We start from the raw sequence: 27,471 nt of genomic DNA, 5'->3' as shown, positions 1-27,471 counted from the left end.
AAAATAGACAAGAAATAAACCCCTTATCTGATTATTAATACAGCTGTAAGAGTAAGCATAGAAATGGTGTTTTAAACATCAGAGAGAAATTTTCAGTGGGGTGCCAAAGGGATTTGCTGTGATACCATTTCTTTTATAATTGTAACTGAATTATTTACATCACTCTTATATAAGCTTGAGGAATTCTCCCCATTTACAGAAATTAGAAATATGACATTTTATGACAGTGATTCTTCGCATCTTAACATGTGTGTGTGTGCGTGTGCGTGTGTGTGCGCATGCGCACGCATGTGTGTGAGAGAAATATGGGCCTGTTTGAGAATTTGGCAAAAGTGATTGGTCTTCTTTCCAGAAAAAAAAAAATCTGCATATACCACTTCCCCTCCAAAATTTACATACAATTTGAAGATATTCAGTGACCCATTTGAAGTACATTTGGGAAAAAGAAAACAAAACAAGCAAGCTACAGAGCAACTACTTAAAAGAACATTTTAAATCAATGTTCCAAACACGTAACTCTCTTAAAGTTTGTTACTGCAGGGCTAATTCTATTAAGTAACTGTTAATCCTGCACACCTACATAGTGACCCGCCTTGGTTAGTCAGCAGTCATGTATTATTACCAAAATATTACATAGTTTCTGTCCTGGTGGATAAATAATTACTACTTTGAACTCCCCTAGCCCTCAACTGTTAACCTGCCCCATCAGCCAGATAAGTAGGACCATGTAATGATACAGCAATGAGGAAATTTAAGCCTGATTGATATAATACGGGCCTCCAGGATGCAGTGTCTACACAAAGACCAATTCTGATTGTTCAGCGTCCATGCCTTATTTAGGTGTTATGAGATATTTTGAATATAACCTCTGATTTGCCCATTTTATTTTTCCTAAGAGTAATAATCTACTTTGAAAAAGAGACAGAACTCTAGATACTTTCTTTACTCCACTGAGATAAGAGTATAATGAAGCAGTTGTCTTTGTCCTGTATTTTTAAAGGTAGGAACCTGAAAAGATTATTCACAGGTTAATCTTCCAATAAAAATGCAAAAAAATGAGAGGGGAAAAGAGTTCGGGAATAGCAGATGCTGGGTAGTTTGGGTAAGGGAGGGAATATAGGGAATAGGGAATATATAAAAGGAATATAGCCTTAGGGTGTTTAGCCAGGTATTTTTGACTGCCTAGACTCGCGTCCTTTCAGAAAGCACACAATCATTCCACATGATTCTTGCAGAGCCCCTCTCTTGTTCCTCACTTCCTAACCTCCAGGCATAGCCAGTCTTATTTTCTCATTCTCTATTAGCAGTAATGTATCTAAAAAGTAAACATTTAATCCAAGCAATTAGCCAAGCAGAATCCAAGCAGATATATTGATAATGGGAGAAAGAAACTCTTTTCTATGGGAGGTTGTGCCTCCATCTTTTTTTCCAAGTGGAGAATGCCTTCATGTAGATGTAGCTAAGAAGAGGTAAGAAAGTGATGGAGGAAAAAAGTTCTACTCATGATGAGGTGAGTCTCTGAGGCCCTGACTCTACAGTTACTCATTTTATTTCTACATCTTTAAAAATCCTTCCAGCTAAGATAACTAATAAACTTTCATCATTTATTGTTGTTATTATTTAAATTGCTTATGCTATTTTGAGTTGAGTTTCTGTCACTTGTAATCAAAAGAGGGCTGATTAATTTAGAGGGTTAGGTGAAAGGCCATGTTTATGTAAAGACGGGATTTGTAAATGATGCAATTATCAGAGACTAAGGCACAAAATTCTAAATAGAAGGGACAGATTGCCAATATTAACACAATTGACTTTACAGCTATCTGTGATAATTTTTAAAAGCATATCCTCTGACAATGTTTTAATTACTTAGTAAAAAAATGGCATCTATTTTACTCAGTGCAAATATTCTGCAGTTTGGAAATGCAATACCTTTATTATGATAGCCAAAAATACCACACACTGAATTAATCTAGTTAAATCTCAACTAGAAAAAACACATATTTTTGATGATTTATGTTAAGAAAGTCTTAAATATTCTAGATAAAACAACAGGGGAAGCTGAGGTTGAGCTTTTCAAATACTTTTTCCAATAAGATTGAATATATGGAAGCTTTATTTTTAAAATGCTATTTAGGCTTTCTGATATAAAATCAAATAACAAACTATTGTTTTATTAACTTATTTGTTACTCAATGTCCAGGGAGCTTTAGAAACAAAAGAACTGCTAGATATTATAGCTCTTTAAACTATATATTTTTTATATTTAAGCATCAGTATTCTAGCCTTTCTAGTGACTAAACAAACCCATAAGAACATTTTATGAACTAGTGCATAATTATTCCCATTCAGTAGAGAGAGTCATCAAGCTTCATAGCATTTACTAAAAGCTTTAGCCATAAATGGAATTTTCCATAACAGTAGAAAACTCATCACAATTAAATGAAAAGTAGATTGTAAGATAGTATAAGGGGACAAATGGTTATAAAGTAAATGATTTGCAATAATTCCATCTGCTGCCTAAATGCAAACACATGGTTGACAACTCAAGAGAGCAGGAGAAATGTTCAATCTCCCCATCAGTCTGGTAATCTTCATGGGAAGCCCACTCCAGTCCCATCATATGGGAACCACTGGGTATCCCAGAGGGCTGATTTGAAGACAAGGCACAGGACATTAATCTCTAAGACTGGCATGCAGATCTAGGCAGCAACTCTGTGCTTCAATCAGTGGGGGTGCCATGTTGAAGAGATTGGATGAGGCCATAGTGCTGCAAGGGGGGGGCACCATTCAAGCAAAGGCCCAAATCTGTGGCTGAATTTTTTATAAATCCCAGGTGGAGCTTTCCTCTGGCCCAGAAACAACTAAAAGTTGGGACTGAGCTCTGGTACTCACCTGTCTTTACCAGACTGGGAAAAAACTGTAGGGCAGCAATATAATTTCAGGACAGCTTTTAACTTCCAGTGCTCACTATAAAACATCCCCAGAGTGGGAAACAACTGCAGGGCAACAAGTTAGTTCCAGCAAAGTGTTTTTGTACCAGTGCACACTATAAGCCTCCCAGAATGGGAAGAAATAACAGGCCAACATTGAAGTTTCATTACTAAGGAATAAAGGCCTAACACCACCAAAAAAAACCCACAAAAATTGGAAGAGGTGGCTGACTCTTCAAACACACAAGCATCAACATAAAGACACAAGGATTGTGGAAACTCAGGGAAATATGACACCACTCAAAGAAACCAACAAAACTCCAACAATAGACACAGAAGAATGCAACATCTCCAAAATGTCAGGCAGAAAATTCAGAATAATTCTCTTAAAGAAGTTGAAAGAATCACAATAAAACACAGATTGAAACTGGAAAACAATCCAGGAACAAAATAAGAAATTTCACAAAAATAAAAACAATTTTAAGAAAGCAAACAAATTTTAGAAGCAAGCAATATAATAACTGAACTGAAAAACTCCATAGAAAGCTTCAATAGCAGACTTGATCAAAAAGAGGAAAGAATTAGTGAGCTTGAAAAAAGAATAAATGAAATTACCCAATCAGAGAAGCAAAAGGAAAAAGAATTTAAAAAAAGAGTAAAGAAGAATAAGGGGACACCATCAAGCAAACTAACCTCCACATAATAGTTATTTCCAACAGATATTATATAAAAGAGGAAAAGGTCTAGAAAGCATATTTCAAAAAATAATCGCTGAAATTACTGAAATCTGGAGAAAACCAACACTATCCAAGTGCAGGAAGCTCAAAGATATTAAACAAATTCAACTCAAAGAGAAAACCACCCAGATATATTATAAAGAAATTAGTAAAAATCAAAAACAAAGAAAGAATACTTTAAGCAGCAAGAGAAAAGAAACATTACATTCAACTGAACTCTAATATGGCTTTCAGCGGATTTCTCAGAGAAACTTAGCAGACCAAAAGAAGTGAGATGCTATATTCACAGTGCTGAAGGAAACAAATACAAAAAGCCAGCTAAGAATACTATACCCAGGAAAACTATCCTTTAAACAGGAAAAAGAGATAAAAACTTTCTCAGACAAACAAAAGCTGAGGAAATTTACAACACAACACTTCGCCTACAAAAAAATGCTACAGGGAATTCTTCAATCTGAAAAAAAAATGGATGCTAATGTGTAAAAAACAAAAAAAAAAAACAAAAAAAACTAAAGTATGAAATTCACTATTAAAAAGCAGAAAAATTCACAATTCTATAATACTATAATTAGGGTAAGTAAACAATTTATATCTTAAGTATGAAAGCTAAAAGAAAGAACTATTAAATAATCTCAACAATTGATTAAGAGTTAGGCAATATAAAAATATGTAAATTGAAACAGCAATAAGTCAAAATGTGGGAGGGGTGGTATTACAATGTAGAGTTTATTTTTGTTTATTTGCATCAAAGTTAAACTATTATCAGTTTAAAATAACCTGTTATAAATATATTTTTATAAGCCTTGTAGTAACAACAAAGCAAAAACCTATTATAGGTACACTAAAAATAAGTAGCCAGAAATCAACATGTCCTAATAGAGAAAATTATTTTGTGACAAAAACGAAAGTAAGAGAGAGAGAGAAAAAGAAAGAAATGATTCTACAAAACAACCAGAAAACAAGTAACAAGATAGCAATAGTAAATCCTTACATATCAATAATATTCAAACCTTGAATATAAATGAATTATATTCTTCAGTTAAAAGACAGAGTGGCTGAATGAATTTTTAAAAGGATCCAACTATATGCTGTCTACAAGAAACTCACTTCATCTGTAAAGACATGCACAGACTGAATGTGAAGATATTTAAAAAGATATTAGAAGCAAATGGAAAACAAACAAAAAGAGCAGAAGTAGCTATAATTATCAGATAAAACAGACCTTAAGTCAAGGACAGTTAAAAACAACAGAGAAGGCAATAGTAGGAGACTTTAACACTCCACTTTTGGCAGCAGACAGGTAATCTAGACAAGAAAATCAACAAAGAAACATCAGAATTAAACTTCACTCTAGATCAAATTGACCTAACAGACATTTTCAGAACATTTTACCCCATAGCTGAAGAATGCACATTTTTCTTAACAGCACATGGAACATTCTCTAGGATAGACCATATGTTAGGTAACAAAACAAGTTTTAAAAAGTCAAAAAAGTCAAAATCATATCCTGTATATTTTCTGACCACAATTGAATAAAACTATAAAGCAATAAGAGAAGGAACATTGGAAACTGTACAAATCCATGGAAAGAAAACAACATGCTATTGAAAAACAAATTGGTCAATGAATAAATTAAACAGGAAATTTAAAAAATTTTCTTAGGACAGATGAAAATGGAAATACAGCATACAAAAACCTAGAGGATATATCAAAAGCAGTTCTAGGATGGAAATTTGTAGCAATCAACACCTACATCAAAAAGTAGAAAGACTTCAAACAAACAACCTAACATTGTACTTCAAGGAACTAAAAAAGCAAGAACAAGCAAACTCAAAATTAGTAGAAGGAAAGAAATAATAAAGATGAAAGCATAAATAAATAAAATTTGAACTACAAAAATACAAAAGATCAACAAAATGTAGTTGGTTTTTTGAAAAAAAAAATCAAGAAACTTTTAGCTACACCAACCAGAAGTCTAAAAAATAAAGTCAGAGATGAAAAAGAATATATTACAACTGATACTACAGAAATACATAAAAAAAGCAACAGACAAGATTATGAAAATTGATACACCAACAAATAGGAAAACCTAAAAGAAATGGATAAATTTCTGGACACAGGCAAACCATGAAGATTGAACCCATGAAAAAAGAGAAAACCTGAAAACCAGTAATGAGTATGAGACTGCAGTAGTAATAAAGCCTCCTATTAAAGGAAAGCCCAGGATCTGACAGCTTCACTGCTGAATTCTGCCAAACGATTAAAGAATAACCTATACCAATTCTCTTTAAACTGTGTCAAAAAAATTGAAGAGAAGGGAATACTTCTAAACTATACTTCTAAACTCATCCTAAAAGGCCAGGATTATCCTGATGCCAAAACTAGACAAAAACACAACAAAATAGGAAAGCTACAGGTCAGTATCACTGATGAACACAGATGCAGAAATCCTCATCAAAATACAAGCTAACTGAATTCAACAAAACATTAAAAATATTCATTATGACCAAGTGGGATTTATCCCAGGGTTGCAGGGATAATTCAACATATGTAAATCAATCAATGTGATACATTGTATCAACAGAATGAAGGACAAAAACCATATGCTCATTTCAATAGATGCTGAAAAAGCATTTGATAAAATTTGACATCCCTTCATGACAATAACTGTCAACAAACTGGAAACAGAAGAAATATACCTCGAAACAATAAAGATCTTACATGACAAATCCACAGCTAGCATCATTCTGAATGGGGAAGAATGGAAATTCTTTCTTCCAAGATCTGAACAAGACAATGATGCCCACTTTTACCACTGTTATTCAAGATAGTACTGGAAGTCCTATCACAGCGGTTAGGCAAGAGAACGATATAAAGTGCATCTAAATTGGAAAAGAAAAAGTCAAACTATCCTTGTTCACAGATGACATGATCCTATATTTAGGAAAACCTAAAGACTCAACCAAAAGCTGTTAGAACTGAAAAACAAATTCATTAAAGTTGCAATATACAAAATAAATATACAAAAAGCAGTAACATTTGTATATACCAACAGTGAACAATCTGAAAAAGAAATCAAGAAAGTAATCCCATTTACAATACTTACACACACACAAAAAAAAACACATCTGGGAATAAATTTAACCAAAGAAGTGAATGACCTCTACAATAAAAACTATAAAACACTGTTGAAAATAATTTAAGAGGACACAAAAGATTAAAAGATATCCATCCCATGCTCATGAATTGGAAGAACACTGGTCTGGGCAAAGATTTTTTAGGTAAGACCTCAAAAACACAAGCAACAAAAGCAAAACTAGACAATGGAATTACATCAAGCTAAAAAGCTTCAGCACAACAATGTAAATGATCAACAGAGTGAAGAGACAACCTGTTAAACGAGAGAAAATATTTGCAAACTATTCATTTGACAAGGGACTAACATCCAGACTATACAAGGTAAAAAAGTACATAATCCCATTGAAAAGCAGAGAAGGATATGAACAGACATTTCTCAAAGGAAAGCATACAAATGGCCAATGAGTGTATTTAAAAAAACCTCAACATCACTTAATTATCAGGGAAATTCAAATGAAAAACACAATGATATATCACCTCACCCCAGTTTAAATGGTAATTATCAAAAAGACAAAAAATAAAAAATGCTTTCAAGGATGTAGAGAAAGAGAAATGCTAACACACTGTTAGTGAGAATGTAAATTAGTACAGCTCCTGTGAAAAACACTATGGAGGTTCCTCAAAAAATTAAAAATAGATCTACAGATGACCCAGCAATCTCACTGCTGGGAATACATTTTAAAAAATGAAATCAGTGTATTAAAAAGATATCTGCACTCCCATGTTTATTACAGCACTATCCACAATAGCCAAGATATGGAGGCAACCTATATACCTATCAGTAGATGAATGGATAAAGAAAATGTGAAATATGTACACAATATAGTATTATTCAGCCATAAAAAAGCAATGAAATTCTGTTATTTGCAACAACATAGATGGAACTAGAGTATATTACATTAAGCGATGGCACAAAAAGACAAATATTGCATGTTCTTACTCATATAAGGAAGCTAAAAAAGTGGATCTCATGAAGGTGGAAAGTAGAATGATGGTTACCAGACATTGGGAAGGGAAGCAGGGAGGAGATGAAGAGAATTTGGTTAATGTGTAAAAAAATACAGTTAGATAGAAGGAATAAGTTACAGTGTTTGATAGTATCATAAGGTGGCAATAGTAATTTATTTTATATTGCAAGATAGCTAGAAGAAGAGATTTGGAATGTTCCCAACACAAACAAAGGATAAATGTTTGAGGTAACTGATAACCTAATTACTCTGATTTGATTACTACACATTGTATACATGTATAAAAATATCACATGTACCCTGTAAATATGCACAATTCTTATGTTTCAATAAAAAAAGAGAGAATGGAGGGTACTAGGAATAAAGTTAGGACTTCTGCACTCTAAAAAAAAAAACACTCTGAACACTCTTAGAAGACACATAGTAGAGATCTCACTCTTTCTGACAATGAAGTTTAACTCTACTCCAATGAGGCCTAAAAGTGAATCACCAAGCCCATATCACTGCCAGCTGGAACTAATGCCAGATTTATTTGTGTGAACAAGGCTGTAGGCTAAATTACAATGCTCTGGAGCAAGATTCATAGACTTGGGACACTCTTGACTCTGGGGACAATGCAAACAACTAAGTCATAGGGGAAGCATGACTGGACTGCATCGGGGTGAGCCCAGACATGACTCACCACGAGGGACTACCTGATCCAAGCATGTCATTTGTACTGATTCCAGTCTTACCACACCAAAACTTTCAGAATCAAACCAACAGCTTACAAGTGGTTGATATCTGATAGATTGAATCAGATCTATCTAACATATCTGATAGATTGAATGTGTCCCAGAAAAGTTGTGAGGTAAGTGTGTAAATTACAGATTATAAAGAAGTGAGAAGGAGAGGTAGGTATGGAATCTTTCTGAAGAAGCCTTGAAGTGATATTGCCATCAAACAAAAAAGATGCATGAAGCACATATTCTGCCCTCAGCACTATACATCTGACATGATTTAGATCCCCTGCTCATCCTTTGAAAGGATTTAATGGGTTCTCTAAAATTCTGCAATACCTAGATATGGTTGCCGTGGACACCATGTTGTTCTGGGTTCTTCTTTTTATATTCAGGAGGTGACCAAAGGAGGGGTGAATTAAAAAGAAGAGACTATCTCTGCTTTCCACTTGTTCCTATCTCAGATTATTTTTTAGGCTCTTCTCTCAAGAGATATACCAGTTTTCGTGTAAGGGCAAAAGGATGGAAAAGGCTACTTATTCAAGTATCTTCACGCCTGGGTAGAGAAATCAGTCTTCAGAGATGAACCAGAGAGTGGAGCAAAGACAAAGTGCTGACTGTTGCCTTACCCCCACTCTGTCTTGAACCACTCATCTCTTAGGACTAGAGAGTAGGAAATAAGAAAAGAAAATTAAATTTCAGGAGTAACTTTACAAGGCTTACGCCATGCTCTCTCTAGAAAAATGCAAAAATGAAAATATTCTTATTTTAAATAATTAAAAAATAATTCTCCACTAAGATTAAGGGTGATTTTTAACTGAGCAAATGTAAAAATGTTTTTTTGCAACGAGTTTTGGTGGTAAGTAAAACTACATATGTAGTACTGCAGATATAAATATATAAATTGAATAATAAAAATGTTTATAAATGATTTCTGTAAGATAATATACCAACAATTATCTATGGATGGTGAAATTATGAGTAATTTTAATATTAATCTGAATAAGTTTTGAGTTTTTTCCTAAACTTTCTTCAGTGATCACCTGTTACACTTATAATCAGGAAAATCAGCATTTTATTAAAAAGGCAAGCACTAAATGAGTATTTTAAAATAATATTGACCATGCATATATCACTAACTTTGGAGGCAGCAAGATGTAGAGTTGAATATCAGCTCTGCCACATACTAACTATATGATTTTAGTAAGGCCAAGTTTCCCTCTTTCCTGAGTCTCAAAGTGCACATCACTGAATTCATGAGAAATGATCTGTCAGTGGTATACAGTGAGTGATTAAAGTCACTTATGGGCAGCTTATAAAACATCAGAAACAAAGTTGAAGGTAACCTAAATGTTAATGAAAATATATAATTTTTTAGATTATTCTAAATAACACACATTAAGATGGCATGGTTTAACATTGTAGAGAGACTTTAGGTTAAACGACTAAAAATACTTCTATTTAAATGGCTACTTTTATGGATTGCATTGGGTCTCCCCAGAATTCATACATTGAAATCCTCACCCACCCCCAGTACTTTAGAATGTGATTTGGTTTGGAGATAAAGTCTTTACAGAGGTAATCAAGTTAGGATGAAATCATTAGGGTAGGCCCTAACCCAATGTGAGTGACATGCTTTTTTTTTTTTTTTTTTAAGTTGGAGGGTATTTGAACACAGAGAGGTGCACAGATGGAAGACAATGTGAAGGGACATACAGGGGAGGAAGTTGTCTATCTACAAGCCAAGAAGAAAGGTCAGGGACAGATCTTTCTCTCAGCTTGCTCAAAAGGAATCAACGCTACTGGCACCTTGATTTGAGACTCCTAGCCTCCAGAACTGTGAGACAATACATACATTTCTCTTGTTTAAGCCATTCAATTTGTTGTACTTTTGTATGGAAGCCCTACAGTTACTTTACTTTTCCGTACATTAATATTTTTGAATGATCACTCTTTATTTGTCTTCACCCTCATGAAAGCAAAATGTACAAATAGAAGTCTAGCATTTATGAAAGCACTTGGCATGAAGCAAGATAACAAAAATATCTACATAATATAATTTTTTAACATATTTCTTTTTACTTATTTATTTACTTATTTATTATACTTTAAGTTCTGGGATACATGTGCAGAACGTGCAGGTTTGTTACATAGGTATACACGTGCCATGGTGGTTTGCTGCACCTATCAACACATCACCTACGTTAGGTATTTCTCCCAATGTTATCCTTCCCCCAGCCCCCTCACCCTCTAACAGGCCCCAGTGTGTGATGTTCCCCTCCCCATGTCCCTGTGTTCTCTTTGTTCAACTCCCACCTATGAGTGAGAACATGTGGTGTTTGGTTTTTCGTTCTTGTGTTAGTTTGCTGAGAATGATGGTTTCCAGCTTCATCGATGTCCCTGCAAAGGACAAGAGCTCATCCTTTTTTTATGGATGCATAGTATTCCATGTGCCACATTTTCAGTTGTTTCCTGACTTTTTAATGACTGCCATTCTAACTGGCGTGAGATGGTATCTCATTGTGGTTTTGATTTGCATTTCTCTGATGGCCAGTGATGATGAGCTTTTTTTTATATATTTGTTGGCCACATAAATGCCTTCTTTTGAGAAGTGTCTGTTTATATCCTTCATCCTCTTTTTAATGGGGTTCTTTGTTTTTCTTCTTGTAAATTTGTTTAAGTTCTTTATAGATTCTGGATATTAGCCCTTTGTCAGATGGATAGATTCCAAAAATTTTCTCCCATTCTGTAGGCTGCCTGTTCACTCTGATGATACTTTCTTTTGCCGTGCAGAAGCTCTTTAGTTTAATTAGATCCCATTTGTCAGTTTTGGCTTTTGTTGCCATTGCTTTTGGTGTTTTAGTTATGAAGTCTTTGCCCATGCCTGTGTCCTGAATGGTATTTTCTAGGTTTTCTTCTAGGGATTTTATGACCAATGGAAAAGAAAAGAAGCCTCAGAAATAACTCCACACATCTACAACCATCTAATCTTTGACAAACCTGACAAAAACAAGCATAGGGAAAGGATTCCCTATTTAATAAATGGTGTTGGGAAAACTGGCTAGCCATATGCAGAAAACTGAAACTGGACCCCTTCCTTACACCTTATACATAATAGAATTTTAAAAATTAATATTGTTTAATTAAGTTTTTTTCACAGATGGAATCTCCAAATTATGCATTTTCTTTCAAAAAGAGAAAGCAAAACTTCAAATTATAAAGACAACTTGTTTGCTCTCTACTGAAGTTCACGATACATTAAGAATAAACAAAAATATATAGGATGAAAGAAGGCAACTTTAAGTTGTACTCCACCTCATGTCATATGTTCATTTGGATGTACTTTATAAGCACACAGGACTATCTAGAAGGAAGTTTATTCTTACAAGTCACTGAATGCTAATGTATAGTTTTGATGAGACTAGAAATGTCCTGGTTTAAGGCTGAAACCCTGAAAGCTAATGACTGAGGCAATTATGATGTTTCCAGGGGGCACAATGGAATTCTGAGCTTTTATGGTATTTAATTACATTGCTGCTGGGCCATTTACAAGGTCATTCCAGTTTATAAGCAAATATCTAATTGTTTTATCTCATACCCAAATCTTACCAACACTCTTCTTTCTTTTCAGAGTAACAGTTAATGCCTCAGAAAACATCATTAAAATGGGTATTTCTTCATATAACAAGGCTCTTATTATTTCAGTCACTTGGATCTTGGATGGACATTGTGCTTTCAAGCATTTAGAAGTGTGAATTCTTGTTGATATTCATTTCAACTAAATGGGAGGTAATGTGCTAAGCTAAAAATGAATATGATCTAGTCATACTCTTATTCTAAAGCCACAGCTAGGGAATGAAGTCTTGTCCATGGCAAAGATGGAAAATAGGAATGAAAAACATGTGAAGGAGAAATAAGAAAATGAGTGCTTTGCATTGGCCGTGTACCTAGATACTGCTCATTGGATGCTATGAAGTTGTGTGTGTGTGTGTGTGTGTGTGTGTGTGTGTGTGTGTGTGTGTGTGTGTGTTTAACAAATAAAAAGTAAAGAAGGAAAGATTGTCTTTTGCTAAAGGACAAATAGAGAGCAAGTTGGAGAAATGCAGTATGAAGCCCTGCCTTTCTGATCTCAAATCCCATTCACATCTGAAAACTGCACATATAATATATACAATTTAAGTAAAAGAAATTGTGAACTGTTTTTCTGAACTTATTCTTAATAAAAGGTTATTAGGTTATACAGTTTTAAGAGTATGACTTAATCACTTGGGTCAATTCAGCCTTGCCATTTGGGCATAGGATATTCTCTATTTGAGTATCTGAGGTGACATAGTAAATTTGTCTATACTTTAAGACTGATACCTTGCTTGCTCCCAAAGTTATATCAAATCCACAGTTATTAGAACAATAAGGTAATATTAGAGATCAGTTAGTAACAACTCTCCTGTCTGTTAAAGTATTTATTTACTCATTCAATATATCCTGTGTGTGTGTGCATGTGTGTGAGTGTTAAATCTGGTGCTGTGATGGACATTAGAAAATCCAATAATATACAAATCAGAAAGGATCTCTCCTTTTAAGTTTACAGAATCTTCAGACCCAGAAGGAACTAGATATTTACCTGCTCCTGTAGGCTAACGGGGATAAAAAGAGACTGGAAAAACCTAATCAACAGTTGCAGTGTCACTGGGTGTGAAGTGAGATTACTTAATCTCAAAAATAGGATTTCTTACTTAGCTCTGAATCTATCTCCAGCACCCAGTATCTGACAAATGTCTGTTACTCTCATCTAAACTGAAATTTTCCATTAAATCTTTTATCACGGGTCACAGCCAGACACAGTGATTTAAGATTGACTTCCACTTACTCTTTGCCTTGGGAAACCTCTTAGGAAAACTGTCAACACACAGCCTGGAAGTTGGTTAATAGATACAGAAATATGTTTAAATAGAAGGAATAAGTTCTAGCATTAGATAGGACAGTAGGAAAACTATAGTTAACAATAATTTATTGTATATTTCAAATAGCTAGAATAGAATTATAATGTACCCAACACATTTTTCTACAAAAATGAAATTGGAATTTTGATAGGGGTTGAATCTGTATATTACATGGACAGTAAACGCATGTTAACAATATTAATTCTTCTAATACATAGACATAAAATATGTTTTCATTCGTGTCTTTTTAAATTTCTTTCATCAATGCCTTATAGTTTTCAGTGTACAGATCTTTCACCTCCCTGGTTGTATTTATTCTACTGTATTTTATTATTTTCATGCTATTGTAAATGGACTGTCTTTGTAATTTCTTTCTCAAATAGTTAGTTGTTAATGTACAGAAATGCAACTGGATTTTGTATGTTAATTTTGTATCCTACAACGTTGCTGAATTTATTAATTTTAACAGTTTTTTGATGAAGTTTTTAGAGATTCCTATAAAAAACCATGCCTTATGCAAACAGAGACAATTTAACTTCTTCCTTTACAATTTGGATATTTTTTATTTCCATTTCTTGCCTAGTGGCCCTGGCTAGGACTCCCAGTACTATGTTGAATAGAAGTGGTGAGAGTGAACTCCCTTGTCTTCTTGCTGATCTTAATGGAAAAGCTTTTGGCTTTACAACATGAGTATGATGTTAGCTGTGGGATTTCATGTGTTTTCATGATGTTACTTCAGGTCCTTTCATTTCAACTTGAAGAACTCCCTTTGGCATTTCTCTTAAGGCAGGTCTAGTGGAAATAAACTCTCTTAGCTTTCTTTTTTTCTGGGAATGATTTTATGTCTCTTCATTTCTAAAGTACAGCTTTTACAGACTCACTATTCTTATGTGGCAGTTTTGTTTTTCTTTTAGTACTCCGAATACATCATTCCACTCCCTCCTGCCCAGCAAAGTTTCTGCTGAGAAATCTGCTTGTAGCCTTTGTGAGTACCCTTCCATGTGATGAGTAGTTTTTCTCTTGCTGCTTTCAGAATTCTCACTTTGTCTTTGATTTTGACAATTTGATTTTAATGTGTCTAGGAAAAATATTTTTTGCATTGATCTCGCCTGGAGCATTTGAGCTTCACTAATCTAGACATCCATATTCCTACCAACATTTGGGAAGTTTTAGCCACTATTGAATGAATGAATATAAAATATATTGACATACTGAACAACATGAAAATCAAAAACATTTGCATGGTAAAAATTCACCATAAGTTAAGGCAAATGATAAATGTCAAGGAAGGAATAAAAGTATTTGCAACTCAGATCATAAACAAAGTACAAACCTCTCTACTTTGTAAAGATTTGACAGAAATCAACACCAAATGCCCAGTGAAAAATTAGCAAAGGAAATACGGTTTACCGAGAAAGAAAAACAAATGGTTATTAAACTTATGAAAATATGTCCAGGTTCATCTATAAGAATAGATTGAAAATGAAAACAAGTATATCATTTCTCACCAATTAGATGTACAAAAATCCAAAGTTTGAATGTTTTTGAAAGGATGTGTGAAAAATACACTTTCAGACTTTGCTGTAGGATTACAAAATGGTGTAACTACTATGAAGGGAAATCTGGAAATTTCTACAAATCCACAGAAACAATTTACCCTTGCAAGCAGCAATTTCAGTTCTGGAACTCTATCCCACAGATACTTTGTACACATATGAAATGAGAAATGATGTTAGTTATTCACTGTAACATTGTTTTTCACAGCAAAAAAGAAAGAAAGAAAGAAAGAAAGAAAGAAAGAAAGAAAGAAAGAAAGAAAGAAAGAAAGAAAACCCTGGAACAACTCAAATATTCCCTGATAAGAATTTATTTAAATAAACCATGATATTTCCACATAGTGGAATATTATGCAGTTGAAAGAAAAAAGAGGAAAAGCTTCATGCACTGATATGAAAAAAATCTTTTTTTCTTTTTTTTTTTATTTATTTATTTATTTATTTATTTATTTATATTTATTATACTTTAAGTTTTAGGGTACATGTGCACATTGTGCACGTTAGTTACATATGTATACATGTGCCATGCTGGTGCGCTACACCCACCAACTCGTCACCTAGCATTAGGTATATCTCCCAATGCTATCCCTCCCCCCTCCCCCCACCCCACCACAGTCCCCAGAGTGTGATATTCCCCTTCCTGTGTCCATGTGATCTCATTGTTCAATTCCCACCTATGAGTGAGAATATGTGGTGTTTGGTTTTTTGTTCTTGCCGTAGTTTACTGAGAATGCTGCTTTCCAATTTCATCCATGTCCCTACAAAGGACATGAACTCATCATTTTTTATGTCTGCATATTATTCCATGGTGTATATGTGCCACATTTTCTTAATCCAGTCTATCATTGTTGGACATTTGGGTTGGTTCCAAGTCTTTGCTATTGTGAATAATTCCGCAATAAACATACGTGTGCATGTGTCTTTATAGAAGCATGATTTATAGTCCTTTGGGTATATACCCAGTAATGGGATGGCTGGGTCAAATGGTATTTCTAGTTCTAGATCCCTGAGGAATCGCCACACTGACTTCCACAATGGTTGAACTAGTTTACAGTCCCACCAACAGTGTAAAAAGTGTTCCTATTTCTCCACATCCTCTCCAGCACCTGTTGTTTCCTGACTTTTTAATGATTGCCATTCTAACTGGTGTGAGATGGTATCTCATTGTGGTTTTGATTTGCATTTCTCTGATGGCCAGTGATGGTGAACATTTTTTCATGTGTTTTTTGGCTGCATAAATGTCTTCTTTTGAGAAGTGTCTGTTCATGTCCTTCGCCCACTTTTTGATGGGGTTGTTTGTTTTTTTCTTGTAAATTTCTTTGAGTTCATTGTAGATTCTGGATATTAGCCCTTTGTCAGATGAGTAGGTTGCGACAATTTTCTCCCATTTTGAAGGTTGCCTGTTCACTCTGATGGTAGTTTATTTTGCTGTGCAGAAGCTCTTTAGTTTAATTAGATCCCATTTGTCAATTTTGGCTTTTGTTGCCATTGCTTTTGGTGTTTTGGACATGAAGTCCTTGCCCATGCCTATGTCCTGAATAGTAATGCCTAGGTTTTCTTCTAGGGTTTTTATGGTTTTAGGTCTGACGTTTAAGTCTTTAATCCATCTTGAATGGATTTTTGTATAAGGTGTAAGGAAGGGATCCAGTTTCAGCTTTCTACATATGGCTAGCCAGTTTTCCCAGCACCATTTATTAAGTAGGGAATCCTTTCCCCGTTGCTTGTTTTTCTCAGGTTTGTCAAAGATCAGATAGTTGTAGATACGAGGTGTTATTTCTGAGAGCTCTGTTCTGTTCCATTGATCTATATCTCTGTTTTGGTACCAGTACCATGCTGTTTTGGTTACCGTAGCCTTGTAGTATAGTTTGAAGTCAGGTAGTGTGATGCCTCCAGCTTTGTTCTTTTGGCTTAGGATTGCCTTGGTGATGCGGGCTCTTTTTTGGTTCCATATGAACTTTAAAGTAGTTTTTTCCAATTCTGTGAAGAAAGTCATTGGTAGCTTGATGGGGATGGCATTGAATCTGTAAATTACCTTGGGCAGTGTGGCCATTTTCACGATATTGATTCTTCCTACCCATGAGCATGGAATGTTCTTCCATTTGTTTGTATCCTCTTTTATTTCCTTGAGCAGCGGTCTGTAGTTCTCCCTGAAGAGGTCCTTCACATCCCTTGTAAGTTGGATTCCTAGGTATTTTATTATCTTTGAAGCAATTGCGAATGGGAGTTCACTCATGATTTGGCTCTCTGTTTGTTTGTTGTTGGTGTATAAGAATGCTTGTGACTTTTGTACATTGATTTTGTATCCTGAGACTTTGCTGAAGTTGCCAATCAGCTTAAGGAGATTTTGGGCTGAGACATTGGGGTTTTCCAGATATACAATCATGTCGTCTGCAAACAGGGACAATTTGACTTCCTCTTTTCCTAATTGAATACCCTTTATTTCCTTCTCCTGCCTAATTGCCCTGGCCAGAACTTCCAACACTATGTTGAATAGGAGTGGTGAGAGAGGGCATCCCTGTCTTGTGCCAGTTTTCAAAGGGAATGCTTCCAGTTTTTGCCCATTCAGTATGATATTGGCTGTGGGTTTGTCATAGATAGCTCTTCTTATTTTGAAATACGTCCCATCAATACCTAATTTATTGAGAGTTTTTAGCATGAAGGGTTGCTGAATTTTGTCAAAGGCTTTTTCTGCATCTATTGAGATAATCATGTGGTTTTTGTCTTTGTTTTTGTTTATATGCTGGATTACATTTATTGATTTGTGTATATTGAACCAGCCTTGCATCCCAGGGATGAAGCCCACTTGATCATGGTGGATAAGCTTTTTGATGTGCTGCTGGATTCGTTTTGTCAGAATTTTATTGAGGATTTTTACATCAATGTTCATCAAGGATATTGGTCTAAAATTCTCTTTTTTTGTTGTGTCTCTGCCAGGCTTTGGTATCAGGATGATACTGGCCTCATAAAATGAGTTAGGGAGGATTCCCTCTTTTTCTATTGATTGGAATAGTTTCAGAAGGAATGGTACCAGTTCCTCCTTGTACCTCTGGTAGAATTCGGCTGTGAATCCATCTGGTCCTGGACTCTTTTTGGTTGGTAAACTATTGATTATTGCCACAATTTCAGCTCCTGTTATTGGTCTATTCAGAGATTCAACTTCTTCCTGGTTTAGTCTTGGGAGAGTGTATGTGTCCAGGAATTTATCCATTTCTTCTAGATTTTCTAGTTTATTTGCGTAGAGGTGTTTGTAGTATTCTCTGATGGTAGTTTGTATTTCTGTGGGATCGGTGGTGATATCCCCTTTATCATTTTTTATTGTGTCTATTTGATTCTTCTCTCTTTTTTTCTCTATTAGTCTTGCTAGCAGTCTATCAATTTTGTTGATCCTTTCAAAAAACCAGCTCCTGGATTCATTAATTTTTTGAAGGGTTTTTTGTGCCTCTATTTCCTTCAGTTCTGCTCTGATTTTAGTTATTTCTTGCCTTCTGCTAGCTTTTGAATGTGTTTGCTCTTGCTTTTCTAGTTCTTTTAATTGTGATGTTAGGGTGTCAATTTTGGATCTTTCCTGCTTTCTCTTGTGGGCATTTAGTGCTATAAATTTCCCTCTACACACTGCTTTGAATGTGTCCCAGAGATTCTGGTATGTTGTGCCTTTGTTCTCATTGGTTTCAAAGAACATCTTTATTTTTGCCTTCATTTCGTTATGTATCCAGTAGTCATTCAGGAGCAGGTTGTTCAGTTTCCATGTAGTAGAGCGGTTTTGAGTGAGATTCTTAATCCTGAGTTCTAGTTTGATTGCACTGTGGTCTGAGAGATAGTTTGTTATAATTTCTGTTCTTTTACATTTGCTGAGGAGAGCTTTACTTCCAAGTATGTGGTCAATTTTGGAATAGGTGTGGTGTGGTGCTGAAAAAAATGTATATTCTGTTGATTTGGGGTGGAGAGTTATGTAGATGTCTATTAGGTCTGCTTGGTGCAAAGCTGAGCTCAATTCCTGGGTATCCTTGTTGACTTTCTGTCTCATTGATCTGTCTAATGTTGACAGTGGGGTGTTAAAGTCTCCCATTATTATTGTGTGGGAGTCTAAGTCTCTTTGTAGGTCACTCAGGACTTGCTTTATGAATCTGGGTGCTCCTGTATTGGGTGCATATGTATTTAGGACAGTTAGCTCTTCTTGTTGAATTGATCCCTTTACCATTATGTAATGACCTTCTTTGTCTCTTTTGATCTTTGTTGGTTTAAAGTCTGTTTTATCAGAGACTAGGATTGCAACCCCTGCCTTTTTTTGTTTTCCATTTGCTTGGTAGATCTTCCTCCATCCTTTTATTTTGAGCCTATGTGTGTCTCTGCACGTGAGATGGGTTTCCTGAATACAGCACACTGATGGGTCTTGACTCTTTATCCAATTTGCCAGTCTGTGCCTTTTAATTGGAGCATTTAGTCTATTTACATTTAAAGTTAATATTGTTATGTGTGAATTTGATCCTGTCATTATGATGTTAGCTGGTTATTTTGCTCATTAGTTGATGCAGTTTCTTCCTAGTCTCGATGGTCTTTATATTTTGGCATGATTTTGCAGCGGCTGATACCGGTTGTTCCTTTCCATGTTTAGCGCTTCCTTCAGGACCTCTTTTAGGGCAGGCCTGGTGGTGACAAAATCTCTCAGCATTTGCTTGTCTGTAAAGGATTTTATTTCTCCTTCACTTATGAAGCTTAGTTTGGCTGGATATGAAATTCTGGATTGAAAATTCTTTTCTTTAAGAATGTTGAATATTGGCCCCCACTCTCTTCTGGCTTGTAGGGTTTCTGCCGAGAGATCCGCTGTTAGTCTGATGGGCTTCCCTTTGAGGGTAACCCGACCTTTCTCTCTGGCTGCCCTTAACATTTTTTCCTTCATTTCAACTTTGGTGAATCTGACAATTATGTGTCTTGGAGTTGCTCTTCTCGAGGACTATCTCTGTGGCTTTCTCTGTATTTCCTGAATCTGAACGTTGGCCTGCCTTGCTAGATTGGGGAAGTTCTCCTGGATAATATCCTGCAGAGTGTTTTCCAACTTGGTTCCATTCTCCCCATCACTTTCAAGTACACCAATCAGACGTAGATTTGGTCTTTTCACATAGTCCCATATTTCTTGGAGGCTTTGCTCATTTCTTTTTATTCTTTTTTCTCTAAACTTCCCTTCTTGCTTCATTTCATTTATTTCATCTTCCATCACTGATACCCTTTCTTCCAGTTGATCGCATTGGCTCCTGAGGCTTCTGCATTCTTCACGTAGTTCTCGAGCCTTGGTTTTCAGCTCCATCAGCTCCTTTAAGCACTTCTCTGCATTGGTTATTCTAGTTATACATTCTTCTAAAGTTTTTTCAAAGTTTTCAACTTCTTTGCCTTTGGTTTGAATGTCCTCCCGTAGCTCAGAGTAATTTGATCATCTGAAGCCTTCTTCTCTCAGCTCGTCAAAGTCATTCTCCGTCCAGCTTTGTTCCATTGCTGGTGAGGAACTGCGTTCCTTTGGAGGAGGAGAGGCGCTCTGCGTTTTAGAGTTTCCAGTTTTTCTGTTCTGTTTTTTCCCCATCTTTGTGGTTTTATCTACTTTTGGTCTTTGATGATGGTGATGTACAGATGGGTTTTTGGTGTGGATGTCCTTTCTGTTTGTTAGTTTTCCTTCTAACAGACAGGACCCTCAGCTGCAGGTCTGTTGGAATACCCTGCCGTGTGAGGTGTCAGTGTGCCCCTGCTGGGGGATGCCTCCCAGTTAGGCTGCTCAGGGGTCAGGGACCCACTTGAGGAGGCAGTCTGCCCGTTCTCAGATCTCCAGCTGCGTGCTGGGAGAACCACTGCTCTCTTCAAAGCTGTCAGACAGGGACATTTAAGTCTGCAGAGGTTACTGCTGTCTTTTTGTTTGTCTGTGCCCTGCCCCCAGAGGTGGAGCCTACAGAGGCAGGCAGGCCTCCTTGAGCTGTGGTGGGCTCCACCCAGTTGGAGCTTCCTGGCTGCTTTGTTTACCTAATCAAGACTGGGCAATGGCGGGCGCCCCTCCCCCAGCCTCGCTGCTGCCTTGCAGTTTGATCTCAGACTGCTGTGCTAGCAATCAGGGAGACTCCGTGGGCCTAGGACCCTCCGAGCCAGGTGCGGCATATAATCTGGTGGTGCGCAGGTTTTTAAGCCGGTCCGAAAAGCGCAATATTCGGGTGGGAGTGACCCGATTTTCCAGGTGCGTCGTCACCCCTTTCTTTGACTCGGAGAGGGAACTCCCTGACCCCTTGTGCTTCCCAAGTGAGGCAGTGCCTCGCCCTGCTTCCGCTCGCGCATGGTGCGCGTGCCCACTGACCCGCACCCACTGTCTGGCACTCCCTAGTGAGATGAACCGGGTACCTCAGATGGAAATGCAGAAATCACCCGTCTTCTGCGTCGCTCACGCTGGGAGCTGTAGACCGGAGCTGTTCCTATTCGGCCATCTTGGCTCCTCAAGCGAAAAAAATCTTTAGTATGTTTTATTAATTGGTAAAAATAAAGCTAGGAGCAGGACAGTGAGAAAGGAAGGAAATTGATAAAAATGGAAGGAAATTACGTATATGTATATTTGTGTTTGTATAACATATAATGAGTATTACATATAGAAATACTGAAAAAATAAACATGACACTAATAAATATAATTTCTCATAGATGGGGAACAGGGTGAAGGAGGAATTGATGAGACTGGGAGACAGACATCTCTGCTTTACCTTTTTATAAAGTTTGACTTTTAAGTAATATAGCTATTTTACCTACCCTCAAAAATATTAATTTAGGAAGGAAGAGATAGAAGAAGAAAGGAAGGAGGGGAAGAGAGGAAGGGAAAGCGGGAAGGAAATAAGTGGATCTAGAATATTTGCACTGGTTTTGCCTTCCCTCATCCATACTTCCTTCACAATGTAAAATAGCACCAGTGAGTCAGACACATGCTTGATACCACTTGGGAAACAAAAGAAGAATATCTGAGACTCCTATTTCTGTCATCAGGAGCTACCACTCTTCTCAGGGTTCTTCAACCTCGCATTCTTTTAGGTATGCAACTAAATTGCAACTAAATTATTGATTCTGCTGAAAGGTTATGTGAGTTTATGCACTAAATGGTTTCATCACTTATCACCAGCCCTGCAGTGAGACACCATGGGCATATATCAGCTCTTAGGAAATATGTTCACACATACACACTGTGGCATGAGCTTTTTCTAAGTCAAAGCTGAGGCCTCACAAAGGATGTTAACCTTCTAGGTGTTTTAAATACATCCATCTGTGAGAAGACTTCAAAATGGATTTTGCAAAAGGTAATTGGAATTAACAGCTTTTTGTGATTTGGAGCTTGGCATAGACACCAAACAAGAACAAAATGATCATGTTCCTAGGAAATTAGGGCCACTGTCCATAGCTGTTAGGTCTAAATGGAGTTTGTGGGGTTGAGAATAGTGCGGTATAAATTGATATGGTTATTTGTGTGGTGCAGCAGCAAGGCAGAAGTCAGGGAATCTTCCTTGGTTGGAGGCTTTAGAAATCTCCAGTGTAATAAAATCTGGTATAAGCACTGAACAAATAAAGAGGGGGGCAACCTTCCTAGAGAAATGAAATGAATGCAGGTCCAAAATTCAAAGCTCAGGAAATCTGACTCAACATCTGGTTGCCTTCATCCATTTTCAAGTACTCTTATTCAATAATAAGGCAAGAAGAAAAATATACCTTTATAATACCCACATTCTTGCTGCCAATTATGAATCTCAGGGCACAATATCTTATATTCATTTATTTATTTATCAATGGCCAAGCATTATGCTCTAGTCTAACATCATTTCTGAAGTATTTTGAATCTACCTCCAGTGCAAAGGTAAACTAGCGAATTTCCACTCCTCCACCAGTAGATATAAGACTTTAGGCCAATCATCAGCATTTTCTCATCTAAAAGTAAGAGAATTTGGGTTGGAAGCTAACAAGTTTTTCAGTCCTAAGAATTCTACATTATATGTACACTCTGTTGCAGAATAAAATGCTTCATAAGCCTAAGTAGAATCTTAGAAGCTAGGAGCTGAATCCTGAATCATTTAGTGGAGCAATTGTCCCTAAAAATGCTAATGGAATTTCACAAATGCTTCCTGCCACACCCACTCCTTTTCAGAGACTAGAAGATGAGGTTGTGAATTTATGGTGATAGAGCAAACACCCAAACACACAGCAGTTTAATTTTCCTTTATTATTATATTTTTAATTTACTGTGGATGACTAACACTTATTAGTATTCTTTTCTGCTGCCACGAACACTGAAAGCTTCTTTCTGTCTGGGTCTTGGCAAAGTATGAAAATAAATAATTCTTTAAAATATACATAGTGAGTCCAAGAAAATCGGGAGATCTCAATTGAGTTTGGAGTCACTGATGTACTTCACATTTACCTTAGAAAACTGATCTAGAGTATCAAAGAAATTAAAAATAATTAATTTTTAGAATCACAATGCAGTACAAATCATTCAAACTCTACACTCTAGATGGCCATTAATTTGCAAGTGAAGTAGGTCACTGGAACTCTTAATATATACCAGGGGTTTTGTTTTGTTTTGTTTTTTGTTTTTTTTGCTTTTTTGCTTTTTTTTAGTTTTTTTAATTTTATTTTCAATACAGTGGGTACATGTGCAGATTTGTTACATGGGAGTATTGTGTGATGTTGAGGTTTGGGATATGAATCCTGTCACTCGACCAAGCCTTTTGAATTCTGAAGAAGAAATCTTTCAAACATCCTGCCAGCTACCCACTGCTGGCAATATGAGTTGGGGAGAGTAGGGGAGAGAATTCAGGTAGGTAGGAAAGCAAGGCTGCATAATAACACTTACACTTTTACAAACAGTGCTCTAAATAAATTCAGAGAATTTCATTTTAACATGACTGTCATGTTTTGAAGAAACCTTAAGACCCCAGGACTGAGGTATCTAGGGAACCAGTTTTTCAATAGTAACGTTATTCACACTGATAGAGGGAAGACAGAGACTTATCAAAAAAGAAAGGATAGAGATTACCCAGAAAGTTGAAACAGAAAACAGATAAAAGACTTTCTTCATTTCTAAGAATTACTAAGAAAAGGGATGTTTGCAACCATGGAGTCATATTCAACGTATTTAAATAATCAATTTGCTTGGGCACAAACCAATGACATTTTCTCTTCTGGCCATGACCAACCAGAAGATATATTCATTGTAAACAGTCAACTGAATACCAGTGTTCTACAATCCTGCCAGGAAAAGGAACCTGTCCTCACACTAAATCCATTTTCAGTTTCTTTTCTACTTGCAATTTTCATTTTACTAAAGAAGAAATGACAAAAAAAAAAAAAAAAAAAAAACCAGAAAAAACACCCAGAAATCATTACCTACCAGGAAGTAAAGGAGTTTGTGTTATAGAAAATTCTCAGAGAAACTTTGCACTATGAGTCCTATTAATTCATGAACTCCTGCAGGGAGGTACCATGACTACTACAGCTCCTAGAAGAACAATTCCCAGAAGAATAAATGCAGTCAGTGTTGCTGACTCACCACATGACAGAACAGACACGACAGCCTAAGTAAGAGCCTTGGAGTTATTTTTCCTGCTGGGGATTCAGATTCAAAACAACTGATGATGATGGGCTCCTCTCTGCTTTTGGGTGGACATGAACCGAGTAGGAATATCAAACTTCTGAATTCAATCACAACCATCACTTAGGCTAAGAAGAATAGAAGAATAAAAAGGGGAAAAGGACACAAGAGATGAACTATTTCAGCAAAGAGGGGAGTAATTCCCATACCAGCATTCCAGCCATATATTACTAGCATATGGTAGAAAGATGAGATTTATTAAACAGGAATGAAGAACATGTAGCCAGGCCCCAACATGAGCCAAACTGTTACCATCACTAGAATTTATATAACTATGAATACATGTAGTGACCTGTTGGTCCTCCAGAACTTCATTTTGTAAGAAGGAAGAAGCAGCTCCATGGAAAAAAAATAAACTGAAGACAAAACAGATAGGCATAACAAACTTTACTTAAGAGCAAGCTTTAATCTTTCAAGAGGAAGAGTAATTCAGAGTAAATCATTCTATCTGTCACTCTCACTAAATTAAAAGAAAAAATGGTTTATAAAATATTAACAGGGAAAAACCTAATTTACTTACATCTAGCATTAAGATGAATATCAAAATATGAATAAAAAAAATTAAAAACCTGAAAAAAAAATCGAGGAGGAGACAAGATGGCCAAATAGGAACAGCTCCAGTCTACAGCTCCCAGCGTGAGCGACACAGAAGACAGGTGACTTCTGCATTTGCATCTGAGGTACCGGGTTCATCTCACTAGGGAGTGCCAGACAGTGGGCGCAGGACAGTGGGTGCAGCACACTGTGTGCGAGCCGAAGCAGGGCGAGGCATTGCCTCACTCGGGAAGCACAAGGGGTCAGGGAGTTCCCTTTCCTAGTCAAAGAAAGGGGTGACAGACAACACCTGGAAAATCAGGTCGCTCCCACCCGAATACTGCGCTTTTCCCATGGGCTAAAAAAATGGCGCACCAAGAGATTATATCCCACACATGGCTTGGAGGGTCCTATGCCCACAGAGTCTCGCTGATTGCCAGCACAGCAGTCTGAGATCAAACTGCAAGGCGGCAGCGAGGCTGGGGGAGGGGCACCCGCCATTGCCCAGGCTTGCTTAGGTAAACAAAGCAGCCAGGAAGCTTGAACTGGGTGGAGCCCACCACAGCTCAAGGAGGCCTGCCTGCCTCTGTAGGCTCCACCTCTGGGGGCAGGGCACAGACAAACAAAAAGACAGCAGTAACCTCTGCAGACTTAAATGTCCCCGTCTGACAGCTTTGAAGAGAGCAGTGGTTCTCCCAGCATGCAGCTGTAGATCTGAGAATGGACAGAGTGCCTCCTCAAGTGGGTCCCTGACCCCTGACCCCCAAGCAGCCTAACTGGGAGGTACCCACCAGTAGGGTCAGACTGACACCTCACAAGGCCGAGTACTCCTCTGAGACAAAACTTCCAGAGGAACCATCAGACAGCAGCATTTGCGGTTCACGAAAATCCGCTGTTCTGCAGACACCGCTACTGATACCCAGGCAAACAGAGTCTGGAGTGGACCTCTAGCAAACTCCAACAGACCTGCAGCTGAGGGTCCTGTCTCTTAGAAGGAAAACTAACAAACAGAAAGGACATCCACACCCAAAACCCATCTGTACATCACCATCATCAAATATCAAAAGTAGATAAAACCACAAAGATGGGGAAAATCAGAGCAGAAAAACTGGAAACTCTAAAAAGCAGAGCTCCTCTCCTCCTCCAAACGAACGCAGTTCCTCACCAGCAACGGAACAAAGCTGGACGAAGAATGACTTTGACGAGTTGAGAGAAGAAGGCTTCAGACGATCAAACTACTCCGAGCTTCAGGAGGAAATTCAAACCAAAGGCAAAGAAGTTGAAAACTTTGAAAAAAATTTAGACGAACATATAACTAGAATAACCAATGCAGAGAAGTCCTTAAAGGATCTGATGGAGCTGAAAGCCAAGGCTCGAGAACTACGTGAAGAATGCAGAAGCCTCAGGAGCCAATGCGATCAACTGGAAGAAAGGGTATCAGTGATGGAAGATGAAATGAATGAAATGAAGTGAGAAGGGAAGTTTAGAGAAAAAAGAATAAAAAGAAACGAACAAAGCCTCCAAGAAATATGGGACTATGTGAAAAGACCAAATCTACGTCTGATTGGTGTACCTCAAAGTGATGGGGAGAATGGAACCAAGCTGGAAAACACTCTGCAGGATATTATCCAGGAGAACTTCCCCAATCTAGCAAGGCAGGCCAACATTCAGATTCAGCAAACACAGAGAACGCCACAAAGATACTCCTCAAGAAGCGCACCTCCAAGACACATAATTGTCAGATTCACCAAAGTTGAAATGAAGGAAAAAATGTTAAGGGCAGCCAGAGAGAAAAGTCGGGTTACCTACAAAGGGAAGCCCATCAGACTAACAGCAGATCTCTTGGCAGAAACACTACAAGCCAGAAGATAATGGGGGCCAATATTCAACATTCTTAAAGAAAAGAATTTTCAACCCAGAATTTCATATCCAGCCAAACTAAGCTTCATAAGTGAATGAGAAATAAAATCCTTTACAGACAAGCAAATGCTGAGAGATTTTGTCACCACCAGGCCTAAAAGAGCTCCAGAAGGAAGCGCTAAACATGGAAAGGAACAACCAGTACCAACCATCGCAAAAACATGCCAAATTGTAAAGACCATCAAGGCTAGGAAGAGACCGCATCAACTAATGAGCAAAATAATCAGCTAACATCATAATGACAGGATCAAATTCACACATAACAATATTAACTTTAAATGTAAATGGACTAAATGCTCCAATTAAAAGACACAGACTGGCAAATTGGATGAAGGGTCAAGACCCATCAGTGTGCTGTATTCAGGAAACCCATCT

General features: G+C 37.0%; 1 protein-coding gene and 1 long non-coding RNA gene across 3 annotated transcripts in view; one reads left to right on the top strand and one right to left on the bottom strand.

Moving 5' to 3' along the window:
* Positions 1 to 10,286, top strand: part of LOC109023893 (uncharacterized) — a 72,103-nt gene extending 61,817 nt beyond the window's left edge. The window contains exon 3 of the long non-coding RNA XR_008673327.2: positions 10,150 to 10,286. This is a non-coding gene — a long non-coding RNA (uncharacterized lncRNA). The remainder of the gene's footprint in view (positions 1 to 10,149) is intronic.
* The window catches only part of LOC101128582 (3',5'-cyclic-AMP phosphodiesterase 4D-like), a 513,332-nt gene that overhangs the window by 94,923 nt on the left and 390,938 nt on the right, over positions 1 to 27,471 (bottom strand). The window lies entirely within an intron of this gene.

Source organism: Gorilla gorilla, chromosome 19, assembly GCF_029281585.2.
Source record: "Gorilla gorilla gorilla isolate KB3781 chromosome 19, NHGRI_mGorGor1-v2.1_pri, whole genome shotgun sequence".
Lineage (NCBI taxonomy): Eukaryota > Metazoa > Chordata > Mammalia > Primates > Hominidae > Gorilla > Gorilla gorilla.
This window is presented reverse-complemented; position numbering and strand designations above follow the sequence as displayed.